The sequence below is a fragment of the Trichomycterus rosablanca genome, chromosome 6, assembly GCF_030014385.1.
Source record: "Trichomycterus rosablanca isolate fTriRos1 chromosome 6, fTriRos1.hap1, whole genome shotgun sequence".
Taxonomy (NCBI): Eukaryota; Metazoa; Chordata; class Actinopteri; order Siluriformes; family Trichomycteridae; genus Trichomycterus; species Trichomycterus rosablanca.
Window position 1 is genome coordinate 37,226,801 of NC_085993.1, and position 15,415 is coordinate 37,242,215.

Below are 15,415 nucleotides of genomic sequence, written 5' to 3' on the forward strand. Positions count from 1 at the left end.
CAAGTGTGCCACCATGTCTGAGTAAAAATGAACAAACAATATAGTGAAATGGTAACAAAAATAGTCTCTGGTCACTGTCTATGGGGAGTTTTGCTGTACCTCCTTTCCCTGCATGGGTTTCCTCTAGGTGCTTCGATTTTCTCCCACCTTTTAAAACCTGCAGATGTGAGTGACTAAAAAGGTGAATAGGTGAGTATGTGTCACCCTGCAATGGATTGGCACCCTGTCCAGGAACCAAATCAATATGGTATTATTGTTGAAGTCAATGAACAAACAAAACACCTGAGCCTTAACAAATATATTTTATTACGATATTATTAATAATAATATCGTAATAAAATAATAATCCTTCTTTTTGAAGGAGCTAGTGTGGCATAATGGTAAAAGCCATGCAGCTGGTAAAAGCAGTGCCTGAGATCCAGGGCATTAACTAAACCTAATTATTGAGGGAAGATATATCAGTGACCCCTAGTGCCGGTCCCAAGCCCAGATAAATAGGAGGGTTGTGTCAGGAGGGGCAGCCGGCGTAGAAACTGTGCCAATTCAAATATGTGGGCAAATGATCCGCTGGGTGACTCCTAACAGGAGAAACCGAGAGGAATCATATTATGTTCATGTGCATAGTTGGATAAAATGTGAAATGTTAAAAACACTAATGTGGACATTATTAAATACACTTCCCACTAGAAAAGTCAGAATTCTGTTGTGGAAAAATAGTAAGGAAGCATTTATGCACCTGCTCACAGCATTTATCTCGGGCGGCACTGTGGCTAAGTGGGTAGCACTGTCGCCTCACAGCAAGAAGGTTCTGGGTTCGATCCCCAGGTGGGGCGGTCCGGGTCCTTTCTCTGTAAAGTTTGCATGTTCTTCCCGTGTCCGCGTGGGTTTACTCCGGGTGCTCCGGTTTCCTCCCACAGTCCAAAGACATGCAAGTGAGGTGAATTGGAGATACAAAATTGTCCATGACTGTGTTCGATATAACCTTGAGAACTGGTGAACCTTGTGTAATGAGTAACTACCATTTCTGAATGTGAATGTAACTAATAGGGATGCATCAATATAATTTTTTCCCAACCAAGTACGAGTACAAGTACATGTATTTTTGTACTTGCCGATACCAATACCTATTTAGAATTTAATGATACCACGTCCAAAAATGCACGTCAACAAGTAGCGAGTGATCAAAGTGTTTGTGCGCTGACGTGATGAAATCAAGGAGGGAAAATAAATGAATCTGAGTGGATTTGGCAACACGAATAGCATGGATTGTTCTGTAGTGAGTTGGAGGTTAATAAATATTTTTGCAATGTTGGTGTTTTGTTGTTATGTTTTGTAGAGAACGATCAGGTCAGAAATACTGTAAAACGTGTGTGTGCCGGTGTATTCTGATATAAACTATATTATCCCCCTGTCCCACCGGTTTACACTCCTCTCCTGCGTTTCCCCTCACACCGTATCCTGCGTTCTCACTGGCTGTTCGACATGTCACTCATTCCCAGTCGCACATCTGAGATCAGATATCTGACGTGCTAGAAAACTCGAGCGCTCGGTGAGCCGGTCGGATCGAGTTGTTGGATAGTTCACACTTAGCTATCGAGAGCCGAGTTTTGATCGCCGAGCGAACGCTGAGTTGCTCCCGAGCCGGCAAATCTAGCGTCTACCAGTCGCCGAGCGAAAATCAGGGCAAATATCGTGTAGTGGGAACTAGGCATAACGCAGCAACGTGCACTAGGCACACGGTATCGGATGTTTAGTATCGGAGCCTCGTTTGCGAGTACGAGTACAAGTGAATGAGCGCGGTATCGGGCAAATACTCGATACCAGTATCGGTACTCATGCATCTCTAGTAACTAAAGTGTAAAACATTTAATAAGCAAACAGCATTTATCTCAATAGAATTGAGCATAACTGGGATGAATTGGAATATCAACTGCAAGACGGGCCTACTCTTCCGAAAGAGTACTCGTCTGCTGGGCACAAATTTACATAGTCATAGTCCAACATACTGCTGAATGAGTAGAAACTGTAACAGCTGCAATGTGCAGGAGCACTCAATGGTTTCAGAGGACGATGTCCAACATGTTAGGCTCTGTGGCATCAGGGGAATGTACCATCTCTCCCTGATGCCACAGGCCTTACAGAGCAGAAACGAGCTGTGCCTTTAAGTACCTGGCCAGCTCGTTAGGGCGAAGTGGCTACACCTGTGCCTTCCCTTATTTAAGGGATAGGTGCAGAGCTGTAGCCGTCGCACCTCCTGCTCATGTTGGCCGATTCTTTTTTCTTTCTTTGAGTTTGTTTGACACTGCGGTGTCCTTTTATGTTTATTGTTTTTTTTTTATCTTCAGGTTGTGCCGCCGCACTGTGCCGCCGCCGCCGTGCCGCTGCCGCCGGGCCACCGCTAGTGGGCGCCACCACGCCGCCGCCGCCGCCAAGCTGCCGCCATAGTGCCGCAGCTGTCGTGCCGCCGCCGCCGCCTGGTTGCCGCTCTCAGGTCGCCGTCGGGCCGCTGCCGCCGAGCCGTCGAGCCGCCGTGCCGCCGCCACCTAGAGACCCCATGACTGCGCCCAGAGGAACCTGACCCCCTCCCAGCTACCGCTGGTGACAGCGTCACGTTCCGCCCTCTGGAGCGCAGGAGCAAATGGCCACTTCCCAGCCACCCTGGCTGGTGACAGCGCCTTTGCTTTTAACTTTTGAAATCCGCAAGTAAATCACACCCGGTGGATGGCATGGCGCTGACCAGCATTAACTGCTGGTGAGCGCCGTGCCATTTATCTACCGGCGGTGTTATCCCCCCTTCTTCGGCCAACAGCGCGAGGTTTCCCACCTCGCGAACCCGGTCGCTTCGCCTCTTTAGTGCTGGGAGCGGTTTTGCTTTCAGCGTTGCTGTGGCAGCGTGCTTAAGCTCCCAGCCTGGAGGTGAGCGACCAGGGTTCGTGCCTCGCGCTTTCCCTTTTTCCCCTTTATGTTTTTTCCCTTGTTTCTTTCAGTCTGGCGTCACCGGCTGCCTTCGGGATTCCCCGAAGTGTTTTTTGTTACTGTTATTCCTTTTATTTTATGTATATTATGTTTATGATTTTGTAAATAAAACCTTTTTTAGTTAAACCTCCGCATCCTTGGGTCCTTCCTCCCACATCATAACACAACAAGCTTAAAGTGAGGTGTTTATATATTTTTGGACATATACTGTAGCCAGGGCCCAGAGGGAGGCGATGTATACAGAAAATAACAGAGATTTAGGTCTGAAATAAAACCAGTCAGGGTGTAAGACAGTCATCAATAGCGAAAGAACCTAAACGATACCTTCACTGCTATAAATACGGTTATTACATAATGTGGGAATGTAGTGCCACCTTTCTTAAATCATCAATATTACACACTTTTTGAGTTATGATACATAAATGATAGTCAGATGGAGAAAAAATCATGTTTTTTTCCTTCTTATTGATGCTTTTTTTCTCCCTCCTGTGAAGTAAAGCTCTTCAATTAAAAGCTGTTGAACTCCTTTCATCAGTGTCAGATTTTACAAACAGTGTTTTTCAAAAGATGTGATTGCTGTGATTTACTTTCTCATTAGCTCAAATGAACAGATATGCATTTAAAAATAATCAATGAAAACGCACTCTCCTTTTCTACATCAGAGCCTCGGTGTATAAAACCGGCGCTGCTGGAGGTCTATGACTCAGCTTTGCTTGTTTAAGCCTGCATTCTTTGGAGGTCCTGGATTCTTCCAAGGTTTTTGACTTAAAGTATAAATAGCATCGTGTCATGCCAAGACATCACATAAGAATCAATACAGCAGCAGAAGGATTACATTAGAGTGCCCTCTCTTGGTCAAAGCACTTAGCAAAGGTCTGGGAATAGGTTGCTAAGGGGGAGAAATGCATAGTTGTGGCTTTCCAGAGGTTAGTGTTGCAAAACCAAAATATACAGATTGCAGTGCAGACATGCAGTGAATCACTAACCAGGCTGCTAAACTGTCCACAGCAGTTGTACCTAAACCTCAACTGAGTTCAATACTGGTTCTGGATTTTTGTTAAATGATTGTTAAATAATCCATTAATAATTTGACTGACAAACAGACAACTCTGTACTTACATTGTACAGAAAAAAATATAAAAGTACCTGTCCTTATTGTTGACTTCAGGTGTTTTAGTCACAACAATTGCTAGTGTATAAAATCAACTAATAAACTATATGCATCTGACTCTAGACCAATGGTTTGGGAAAGGCCCTTTCTTGTTCTAGCATGACTGTGCTTCTAAGGACACAAAATGAGGTCAATAAAGACATGGCTTTCAAATATGGTGAGGAACCTATGCGGCCTAGAGTCCTTATTTCAGTCCCAATGAAAAGCTTTGGGATGAATTGGAATTTCAGTCGCAATAAAAAGCTTTGGGATGAATTGGAATGCCAACATTAGCATCTGACTCTAAATTAATCTTAAAGGCTTTCAGCTTTTTGTGTAAATGTAATATACTGTATATTTAATATTTATTTAATACGATTATTTAGATTAAATATAAGAGTAAGTTGAAATAAATTCCTAACCAGTGCATTCACACTTGGAACATAAATCACAAGCTGCTGGAACAGGGGTACGTTTGTTCCCATTCAAGCTAAATTTTTACTGAGGTTATATGTCGCCCCATAACAAAAAATCCTGGGCCAAAATCGACACCTTATATCTCAACTTAAGTTTGTTGCTTATTCCATGGAAAAGAAAAAAACAGCCTAAGCTTTTTAATTTCATTAAACCATTCATGTTCTCGTAAAGCTCACTTGACTGTAGACAGTTTCACCTATTTCACAGCATCTTTTAATTCACAGTAGACCTGTTTTTGATAATTCTTGATTGTATCTGTATTTCCAAACTATATTCCAGCATTTGGTGACTGACTGAATCTGACTTTGGTAAGAGACCACTGTTTTATGTACTTTATAAAGGGTGCAAACAAACTAGCCATATTATGTGCAGACTAGAAAATAATGCTAAGTTGCTGTAGGTTTATTATTAACTTAATTAGTAAAATTGTACCATAACACTATATATAACTTTTAAAGAACTAAGATTCTGAAAAAAAGACTTTCTGGAATAGAAAGCATGTTTTAATCAGTCACAGGAGAATAAAATGTTTGCAAAAAAATAATTAAAATTCCTCAACAAGTGTATGTAAACTTTTGTCTTCAATTGCAGGTACATACGCATTTATTCCGTCATTTTCAGTGCCCATTTTGTCCTTATCAGGGTCACTCCAGAAAGGGAACCAGTTTATCTCAGGGCATCACACACTCAGTCATTAAGTCAAATTCCAATGCAAATACACCTATGAGGCAGGACTGTAACTAGAGGTGGAGGTTAGAGGAATTAGAGTTTGAGCAGTGAGACACCAACACTGCCTGTTCATATGTACATTAGACTTCAATTTATTAGGTCATCCATTGAGGTCAAAGGAGAGTGATACCCAGAACTTTATAAATGCACTACATACAACTGGTGACTAGTTCATCATTATACCAAATGAACTGGCAACCAATTTAGTAAACAGAGATGGATGTTTAAAGGAAAGCTAAAGAAGATAACCCCATAAGGTGTCTTGTTGGGCCACCATCAACATCTTTAATGCACCTTAGCATTGATTTTTAAGCTACTGGAAATTTACTGGATGAACAGAAAACCATTCTTACAAACGAATGCCCCTTAACTGCTGTTTTACCAAGTGATGCAAAACACTGTCTTGTGTTCAAATGCGTTCAGAATTCTGGGGACTGTAAAAGCCATCACAAATGATATACATAATTTTCATATGGATTGAAAGCCTTGACACCCTGTAAGAAACCAGGATATAAAAGCACCTTTATATATGGTGATAAATGCACCCTAATCACACCAACAGATTGCAATTCCAAAAGTATTTGATGTATAATGAGAACTTGAATCTGATCCTCACCTCTTGCTAAACTCACTCTTGTCTGTAGTGAGTTTAGCACATTCTACCCTCAACCTACGCTATAGCTAGTTTATTAATAAATTAATATCAATAATGTATTAGAATATGTGAGGAGGAAAATGTGTTAGTATTATATGGTATCCAAAGGAAACCTGTGCAAACGACTGAGAGAATATGTCAAAACTCCACACACTTATCAGAAGTCACCTGTAATGAGGATCAAACCAGAGGAACCATAAACCATGTTGCAGTGGCAGTACCCACTCTACCAGTTAAGCCACAATGCTGCCAGTATTGTATATATATTGCATATTATGTATTGTATATAATACACATAATACATATTATGTATTTGTATTGCATTATGCACTTTAATCTGTGTAGGACAATAAAATATCTACCTATCTATCATAGAAATTTCGGATCTAGAATGTCTCCTTCTAAAAGACCTTTAGGGGAAGCTGACACAGACACACATCACCTGTCTAATTAGACTTGCGCCAAGGTGAAGGATCAATGTGTGCCTGTTCCACAGCCATACAAAATCCAAAAGCACGAGTTGCATATACTTGCAATACAAGCTTCCAAAATGAGAAATGGGTACCAGCAGAGAGAAATGTACATATTTGACTCACATTATTCCAAACAAGTGGTACTTTTACTCTCATCCACAAAGAGCCACAGTGGCTGCAGGTGTTCATTCCTGTCATGTAGGAGCTTCACCTCATACCCAGTATAATCAGTAGTCTGCAGACCAAGATCAAATGATTAAGCAGGTAAAATCAGGTGTAGCTGCACCGTGAACTTAAGAAAATATTGAAGATCCAATTCACCTTTTGTCCTGCTCTTTTTCTGTTGAACTATGATACAGACTATGTACTTCACTGTAAAACAAGACATTTATTTTTCATTTTAGTATCTAACTTGACATATAACTTGCATCAGAAAACACATAGATTCTGGCAGATATGGCAACTGTTGATGTCCTATCTTGAATTGTCTTAAACTGCTAATCTTATTCATCCATTCTATTATTTAGTAGTTTGGTTTTTTTTGGGGTTTTTTTGCTGTGTCATGTATATTGGTAATTATTGGCCTGTATGTCCAAAGATAACTGTACTTGTATATTAAAACCTGCAGCCATGTCTCTTTTTTGAATAACACTGTACTGTGCTACATTACCCCCTTCACAAAACAACCTGCAAGCATTTTAAAACTTCTCACAGACAGTACATAGACTGCACTTGGTTTGTACTCACCTATCCTGGCATCAAAATGAAGAGTGGAGAATTATTCACCTTTTTCTAGGTTTCTACCCCCTTTTGCTCTGTTACTAGGGACAAATATAGCAACAGTCTAGGGGACCCAAAATGATGGGTTTAACTTTATGCATAATGCACAACTTCGAGTTCTTCAGAGGAAATCCAAAAATATTCTGAGCTCCACAGAAGCTTCATTGCTTAATTCTCCAAAAAAAATAAAAATGCAATTTGCTGGAATTATTTCAATGATCAAAACCAAATGAGCTCCGAAGGCTGTGGATTGCTGATGCAGGTGAGAATCCGTTCATCTTCAAGTTGCGTCATCCTCACTTTTCTTTATTTCTTCTTGTAAAACATGTGTAAATATGGTTTCCCCGGTGTTGACTACAATCTTACTATTAAACCCTTAATTCTGCGCACATAAAACGATCCAGAATCGATCCCTCAGGTGCAGTACACGAACAGCGCAGGTCTCGTGCTGTTCACCCAGAAGCTGTTGCGCGCGCTGATGCGAACTGTGGAGAGGCGCGCGCGAACGGAGATTGTGGTGTTGAGCGCGCAGGGATCTCCCGACTTCAAACGGATACCGCCGCGCGCGCCGCACCACTCATCGTTCCTCAAAAGCAGCACAAGAAGAACGACGCGGGCGCAAGTTGGCCAACATCGCGCTTACAACCGGATAACCGGAGCTGTGAGTACAGGCGGACAAATGCTGCACTAACTGTGTGATTGAGAAAGGGGAAGAGAGAGACAGACAGACAGATAGACAAAGGAGACAGACAGATAGTGATAGGTAGTGAGAGAGAGAGAGAGAGAGAGAGAGAGAGAGAGAGAGACTATGGCTGGGGCGATATGACCAAAATTTGTATCACTGTATTTTTCACCTCCTTGTTTCTACACTCACTGTCCATTTTATCAGCTCCACTTACCATATACAAGCACTTTGTAGTTCTACAATTACTGACTGTAGTCCATCTGTTTCTCTTAATGCTTAGTTATCCCCCTTTCATGCTGTTCTTCAATGGTCAGGACTCTCCCTGGACCACTACAGAGTAGGTATTATTTGGGCGGTGGATCATTCTAGGCACTGCAGTGACACTGACATGGTGGTGGTGTGTTAGTGTGTGTTGTGCTGGTATGAGTGGATCAGACACAGCAGCGCTGACAGAGTTTTTAAACACCTCACTGTCACTGCTGGACTGAGAATAGTCCACTAACCAAAAATATCCAGCCAACAGCGCCCCGTGGGCAGCGTCCTGTGACCACTGATGAAGATCTAGAAGATGACCAACTCAAACAGCAGCAACAGATGAGCGATCGTCTCTGACTTTCCATCTACAAGGTGGACCAACTAGGTAGGAGTGTCTAATAGAGTGGACAGTGAGTGGACACGGTATTTAAAAACTCCAGGAGCACTGCTGTGTCTGATCCACTCTTACCAGCACAATGCACACTAACACACCACCACCATGTCATTTTCACTGCAGTGCTGAGAATGATCCACCACCTAAATGATACCTGCTCTGTGGGGGTCCTGACCATTGAAAAACAGGGTGAAAGCAGGATAAAAAAATATGTAGTGAAACAGATGGACTACAGTCAGTAATTGTAGAACTACAAAATGCTTCTATATGGTAAGTGGAGCTGATAAAATGGACAGTGTGTGTAGAAACCAGGTGGTGGTTTTAATGTTATGGCTGATCAGTGTGTGTGTGTGTGTGTGTATATATATATATATATATATATATATATATATATATATATATATATATATATATATATATATATAAATATATATATATATGTATATATATATATATTTCATTATATGAATATAATATTCATATAATGAAATATATGCAGTTCCACGGGACCATACATCCTTATGGGAAAAATAACTTAAAACTCAATGCCACTCCCAAAACCAAAACCAATTAACATTAAGAAAAGAAATATTCTATTTTAGGAGTGCTTTTAGATTCCTTGCTCTGGATTCTTTAATTCCATGAATTTAACCATTCTCTATGTGGTAATGTTGGCAAAGGGACACATCCTGTATTGGTTAAACAATAAGTCTTCCTAAAAATGTGTATTTTAATTTAGATTTACATTAAATTACTAAGATTCAGCCAATTAACTGAAATATGTTTTCTATTGTTTGTTTGTTTTATGCATCAATATCAATGCTGAAAAGGGTTGGCTTTGGATTTTAATTACAGAAGACAACATTAAGGCCTGTAATAGATTGTGGACTCAAGGGTTAGGGTCTTTACCCCTGTGCCTGCTAAGTTGTCCCCCTTGGTGTCCAGTTTGCTCCCTTTCTAAAGGATGTGTAGCCTTTGTAATCATGATTTAATGCACACATAACATATCAGAAGAGGAAAAATACATACAAGAAGTAACTAAATTACATTTGGATTTGCAGCATAAGCTGCTTCTGTAAGTATTGACTGAAGACTGATTGCACTTTTCAGGAAAGAACACAGTGCTTCAGCCCAGTCAAAACTTAATCACATTCTCTCATTTCCGTCCGTCTTGTCTAACTGCCTGATCTCTCTAGTACACCCCCCCATCATCAACCTGACACACTGGCAGAAAGAGAAAAAGTGGGATTAGCTGAATCCAACATCTGAAATCCAGCAGGATGACTTCAGGACTCTCTATAACCTTTTGTTCGAAATAGCCGGGAACAAGTAGCTGGGTTGCTCATGATTTGCCTCTGCTGGGAATGCAGTAAGTTGTATTAAATCAATATAATAAATGCCTTTAAAGGTTTGTTGATTAGGATTTTAATGTCATGTTTTACACTTTGGTTTACATTAATGACAGGACAGGTAGCTACAGGTTACACATGATTTATCATTCGAGTTCAATGTTAAACACTATTTTGTTTCTCCAATTCACTTACATGTCTTTGGACTGTAGGAGGAGTTCTGAGAGGAAACCCATGCAGACGGGGGAGAACATGCAGACTGCACACAGGAAGGACCCAGACCGCTTCGCCTGGGAATCGAACCAAGGACCTTCTTGCTGTGATGCAATAGTACTACCCACTGAGCAACAGTGCCACCCCAACAGTTTAAAGGTTTGTTAATTAGGATTTTAATGTTGGTTTACATTAATGACAGGACAGGTAGCTACAGGTTACACATGATTCATCATTCAAGTTCAATGTTAAACACAGTAATGGACAATTTTGTATCTCTAATTCACCTAACTTGCATGTCTTTGGAGTGTTGGAGGAAACCAGAGTTCTGAGAGGAAACCCATTCAGATGGGGGAGAACATGCAAACTGCACACAGAAGAGACCCAGACCAGTCCACCTGGGAATCGAACCCAGGACCTTCTTGCTGTGAGGCGATAGTGAGCAACAGTGCCACCCCAACAGTTTAAAGGTTTGTATATTAGGATTTTAATGTTGGTTTACATTAATGACAGAACAGGTAGCTATAGGTTACACATGTTAAACACAGTAATGTACAATTTTGTATCTACAATTCACCTAACTTGCATATCTTTCGACTGTTGGAGGAAACAGAAGTTCCAAAAGGAAACCAATGCAGACGGCACACAGGAAGGACGCAGACTGCTCCGCCTGGGAATCTAACCTAAGACCTTCTTGCTGTGAGGAGATAGTGCTACCCACTGAGCACCAGTGCCACCCCAGGACTTTAAAGGAAGGCTCTTTCTGTTTTAGCATGTTCGTGCATAAATTGAGGTCCATAAAGACATGATTGGATGAATTTTGTGAAGGAACACTAGTGGCCTAAACAGAGCTTTGATCTAAAACCCACTGAAGAACTTTAGGATGATCTGGAATGTTTATTACGAGACAGGCATTCTTGTCCAACATCAGTGCCTGACCTCACAATTGTTCTTTTGTCAGATTAGACACTAGGACACATTCTGAAATCTTACAGTATACTGTATACACCGATCAGGCATAACATTATGACCACCTCCTTGTTTCAACACTCACTGTCCATTTTATCAGCTCCGCTTATCATAGAAGCACTTTCTAGAGTGGATAAGACACAGCAATTCTGATGGAGTTTTTAAACACCTCACTGTCACTGCTGGACTGAGAATAGTCCACCAACCAAAAATATATTTAGCCAACAGCGCCCCGTCCTGGGCGTCCTGTGACCACTGATGAAGGTCTAGAAGATGACCAACTCAAACAGAAGCAATAGATGAGCGATCGTCTCTGACTTTACATCTACAAGGTGGACCAGCCAGGTAGAAGTGTCTAATAGAGTGGACAGTGAGTGGACACGGTATTTAAAAACTCCATCAGCGCTGCTGTGTCTGATCCACTCATACCAGCACAACACACACTAACACACCACCACCATGTCAGTGTCACTGCAGTGCTGAGAATCATCCACCACCTAAATAATACCTGCTCTGTGGTGGTCCTGTGGTGGTCCTGACCATTAAAGAACAAGGTGAAAGCAGGCTAAAAAGGTATGTAGAGAAATAAATGGACTACAATCAGTAATTGTAGAACTACAAAGTGCTTCTATATGGTAAGTGGAGCTGATAAAATGGACAGTGTGTGTAGAAACCAGGAGGTGGTTTTAATGTTATGGCTGATCGGTGTATAAAGTATAAATATGTTATTTAATTACAGCAATTAAAAGAAGACCAATCAATGCAGGTTTTAGTTAAAATTGAAGGGATGGAGTAGTGTCTCTCTGGCAATCCTGGAAGCTGCAGTTGCCTTGTAATTCCTTGTTTATGGTCCTCATTTTGTTAGGAGCATCAGAAGACTCCTATCATTGAGAACTTAGGATTTATAATATTTGCATCACTTGTTTTCTTCTCCTACTTTGTGTTATTCAGTTGCCAAGGAAATACTGGTTAAATATTTGATTACCATTTTCTATTCTGGAACCAGCTTCAGGTCGTCATGTTCTTTTATTTTTTTACCTGCCATTTCATCCCATATTCGACTGGACAGTTGTCAAAATTAGCAGCTGTGTAATTTATCAACCACACATCAGAGTTCATGGCAACCCCTGAAGACCCTGCACCACTGAAAGATCATCACAATGATTGCAAATTGCTTTCCAATAAACTCAAGCAGACACTCACTGTGATCTCTGAGTGGAAGAGAAAGAGGATTAAATAGATTGCCGAGAGAGTGAGATGAGAGAGTGACCACGACTAGCTCATCTCGAAAATGACAAGCTCACGTTTGTGGGAGGAACAATGGCAACACAAAGCCACAATCACAACCAGTGGGCACAAACTGTACGACAAGTGTTTAGTCAATTTAATTAGTTTAAGTAGTATACTTCAATTGCATATATCCACTTCTGATTTTGTACTTGTGAATATAAAAAATATGTATGTATTTATAGACATAAACAAGGTCACTTCAAGTCACTGCTTTGTGATGGTTGGCTGCACAGGTGGGTCACTTTTCTTTTATGTCATCATGTTGCTTGTAGCACATATGATGTTGTCAATACAGCTTATTCTTGGTATTTTGCATGTTCTGTTTCTTCCACAAGTCCTGTCATAACACTGCCTTCAATATCATGTGGCTGTCTTATCACATGCCCAAAGTTACATAACTCGCAGGTCCTAATGTTTCTGTTCTGGCCATCTAGTACACTTGCTCAGTGGTCATCATATAATGCACTTGTTCTCAAAAGCCAGTAGTTTGTGCTTCGATAAAGAAAAAAAAAATTTAACTTGCTTGATAGCTTGGTTGGTCTGGCTTTCATCAGCTAATGAGAGAGGGGGGAGTGGGTTTTCAATGGCTAATACTAAGACTGTGTAACTACACCGATCAGCCATAACATTAAAAACACCTCCTTGTTTCTACACTCACTGTCCATTTTATCAGCTCTACTTGCCATATAGAAGCACTTTGTAGTTCTACAATTACTGACTGTAGTACATCTGTTTCTCTGCATACTTTTTAGCTTGCTTTCACCCTGTTTTTAAATGGCCAGGACCCCCACAGGACCACCACAGAGTGGATATTATTTGGGTGGTGGATCATTCTCAGCACTGCAGTGACACTGACATGGTGGTGGTGTGTTAGTGTGTGTTGTGCTGATATGAGTGGATCAGACACAGAAATGCTGATGGAGTTTTTAAACACCTCACTGTCACTGCTGGACTGAGAATAGTCCACTAACCAAAAATATATCCAGCCGACAGCACCCCATGGCGAGCAGCAGCTCAAACAGCAGCAATAGATGAGCGATCGTCTCTGACTTTACATTTACAAGGTGGACCAACAAGGTAGGAGTGTCTAATAGAGTGGACAGTGAGTGGACACGGTATTTTAAAACTCCATCAGTGCTGCTGTGTCTGATCCACTCATACCAGCACAACACACACTAACACACCACCACCATGTCAGTGTCACTGCAGTGCTGAGAATGATCCACTACTTAAATAATACCTACTCTGTGGGGTCCTGACCATTGAGGAACAGCATAAAAGGGGGCTAGCAAAGCATGCAGAGAAACAGATGGACTACAGTCAGTAATTGTAGAACTACAAAGTGCTTCTATATGGTAAGTGGAGCTGATAAAATGGACAGTGAGTGTAGAAACAAGGAGGTGTTTTTAATGTTATGGCTGATCGGTGTATATGATGGGGTTTAGCTATTAGGATAATAAGTAATTAGTGTGTGTGTGGTTTAAATTTATTTTTTTGTTTAAAATGTTTTTAATACAAATTCAGAAAAGCTGGGACATTTTCTAAAAATGTTAAAAAAAAATTTGGTCTAAGGCAAAGTAAGACTAAGGTTATACAAGGTACATTGTTCTGGAAGGCCAGAATACATATTTCCTCTGAATTTACCATCTACAGTACATAATATTATTGAAAGATCCAGAGAATATAAAAAACAAGGCCAAAAATAATATTTAATGCACTTAAACTTTAATACGTAAGGTAACATGACATTAAAATCAGCATGGTTATGTAATGACTATCACAACATGAGCTTGATATCAGCCTTGTCAGTAGGCACAGTTTGTTACTGCATCCACAAATGCTATTTAATTCATCTGAATTTATCATCTACAGTACATAATATTATTGAAAGATCCAGATAATATAAAGAACAAAAATAATATTTAATGCAGTTAAACTTTAATCTGTAAGATTAAAGTTTAAGATTAAACATGACATTAAAATCAGCATGGTTATGTAATGACTATCACAACATGAGCTTGATAACTGCCTTGTCAGTAGGCACAGTTTGTTACTGCATCCACAAATGCTATTTAATTGTGTAAGTGGAAGCAATGCTGTATAACAACAATAATATACCAATCCAGAAACACCACTGGCACCACTGCATCTTTTAATTTTTTTCACAATAGTAGATGTAATCCCACCCACCAGCCAATAAACACAAAACCCTTAGAACATAAAAAGTATGTATACAGAGTAAAGATGACAGGTGTTTTCATTGCACTATATTCTTCCTGTGGCTCAATGTGTTATAAATCTGAACACATCCCAGCAGGTTTAAAGTGTGCATTCCACAGCCATCCCACATTAAAAGTGAGGCTTCTGGCGGGAAAAGGGTCCAAAAAGCAAAAATCAGAGGTATGTGGATAAAAAGTATGTACAAAAACTACCAGTAGCAGAAAGACATGAAAGAGGATTAAATGCATGAAACTAAGAACTTGAACCTGGTTCTCATGGTGCCAATTGGCATAAAATATTACATAGAGTCACAATTCTGTTCCGTTATACACTGACTATGCATAACATTATGACCACTGACAAGTAAAGTGAATAACACTGATTATCTCTTCATCACGGCACCTGTTAGTGGGTGGGATATATTAGGCAGCACGTGAACATTTTATCCTCAAAGTTGATGTGTTAGAAGCAGGAAAAATGGACAAGCCCAATGATATGAGTGAGTTTGACGAGGGCCAAATCGTGATGGCTAGACGACTGGGTCAGAGCATCTCCAAAACTGCAGCTCTCATGGTGTGTTCCCGGTCTGCAGTGGTCAGTACTTATCAAAAGTGGTCCAAGGAAGGAACAGTGGTTAACCGGCGAGAGAGTCATGGGCGGCCAAGGCTCTTTGATGCATGTGGGGGGCGAAGGCTGGCCCGTGTGGTCCGATCCAACAGACGAGCTACTGTAGCTCAAATTGCTGAAGAAGTTAATGCTGGTTCTGATAGAAAGGTGTCAGAATACACAATGCATCACAG

General features: G+C 40.7%; 1 protein-coding gene across 1 annotated transcript in view; it reads right to left on the reverse strand.

The window, feature by feature from the left end:
• LOC134316521 (voltage-dependent T-type calcium channel subunit alpha-1I-like) overlaps positions 1–7,276 on the reverse strand; it is a 348,154-nt gene extending 340,878 nt beyond the window's left edge. The window contains exon 1 of the mRNA XM_062996907.1: positions 7,208–7,276. The gene's annotated coding sequence lies outside the window, so the exon portion shown is untranslated. The remainder of the gene's footprint in view (positions 1–7,207) is intronic.
• Positions 7,277–15,415: the final 8,139 nt, after the last annotated feature.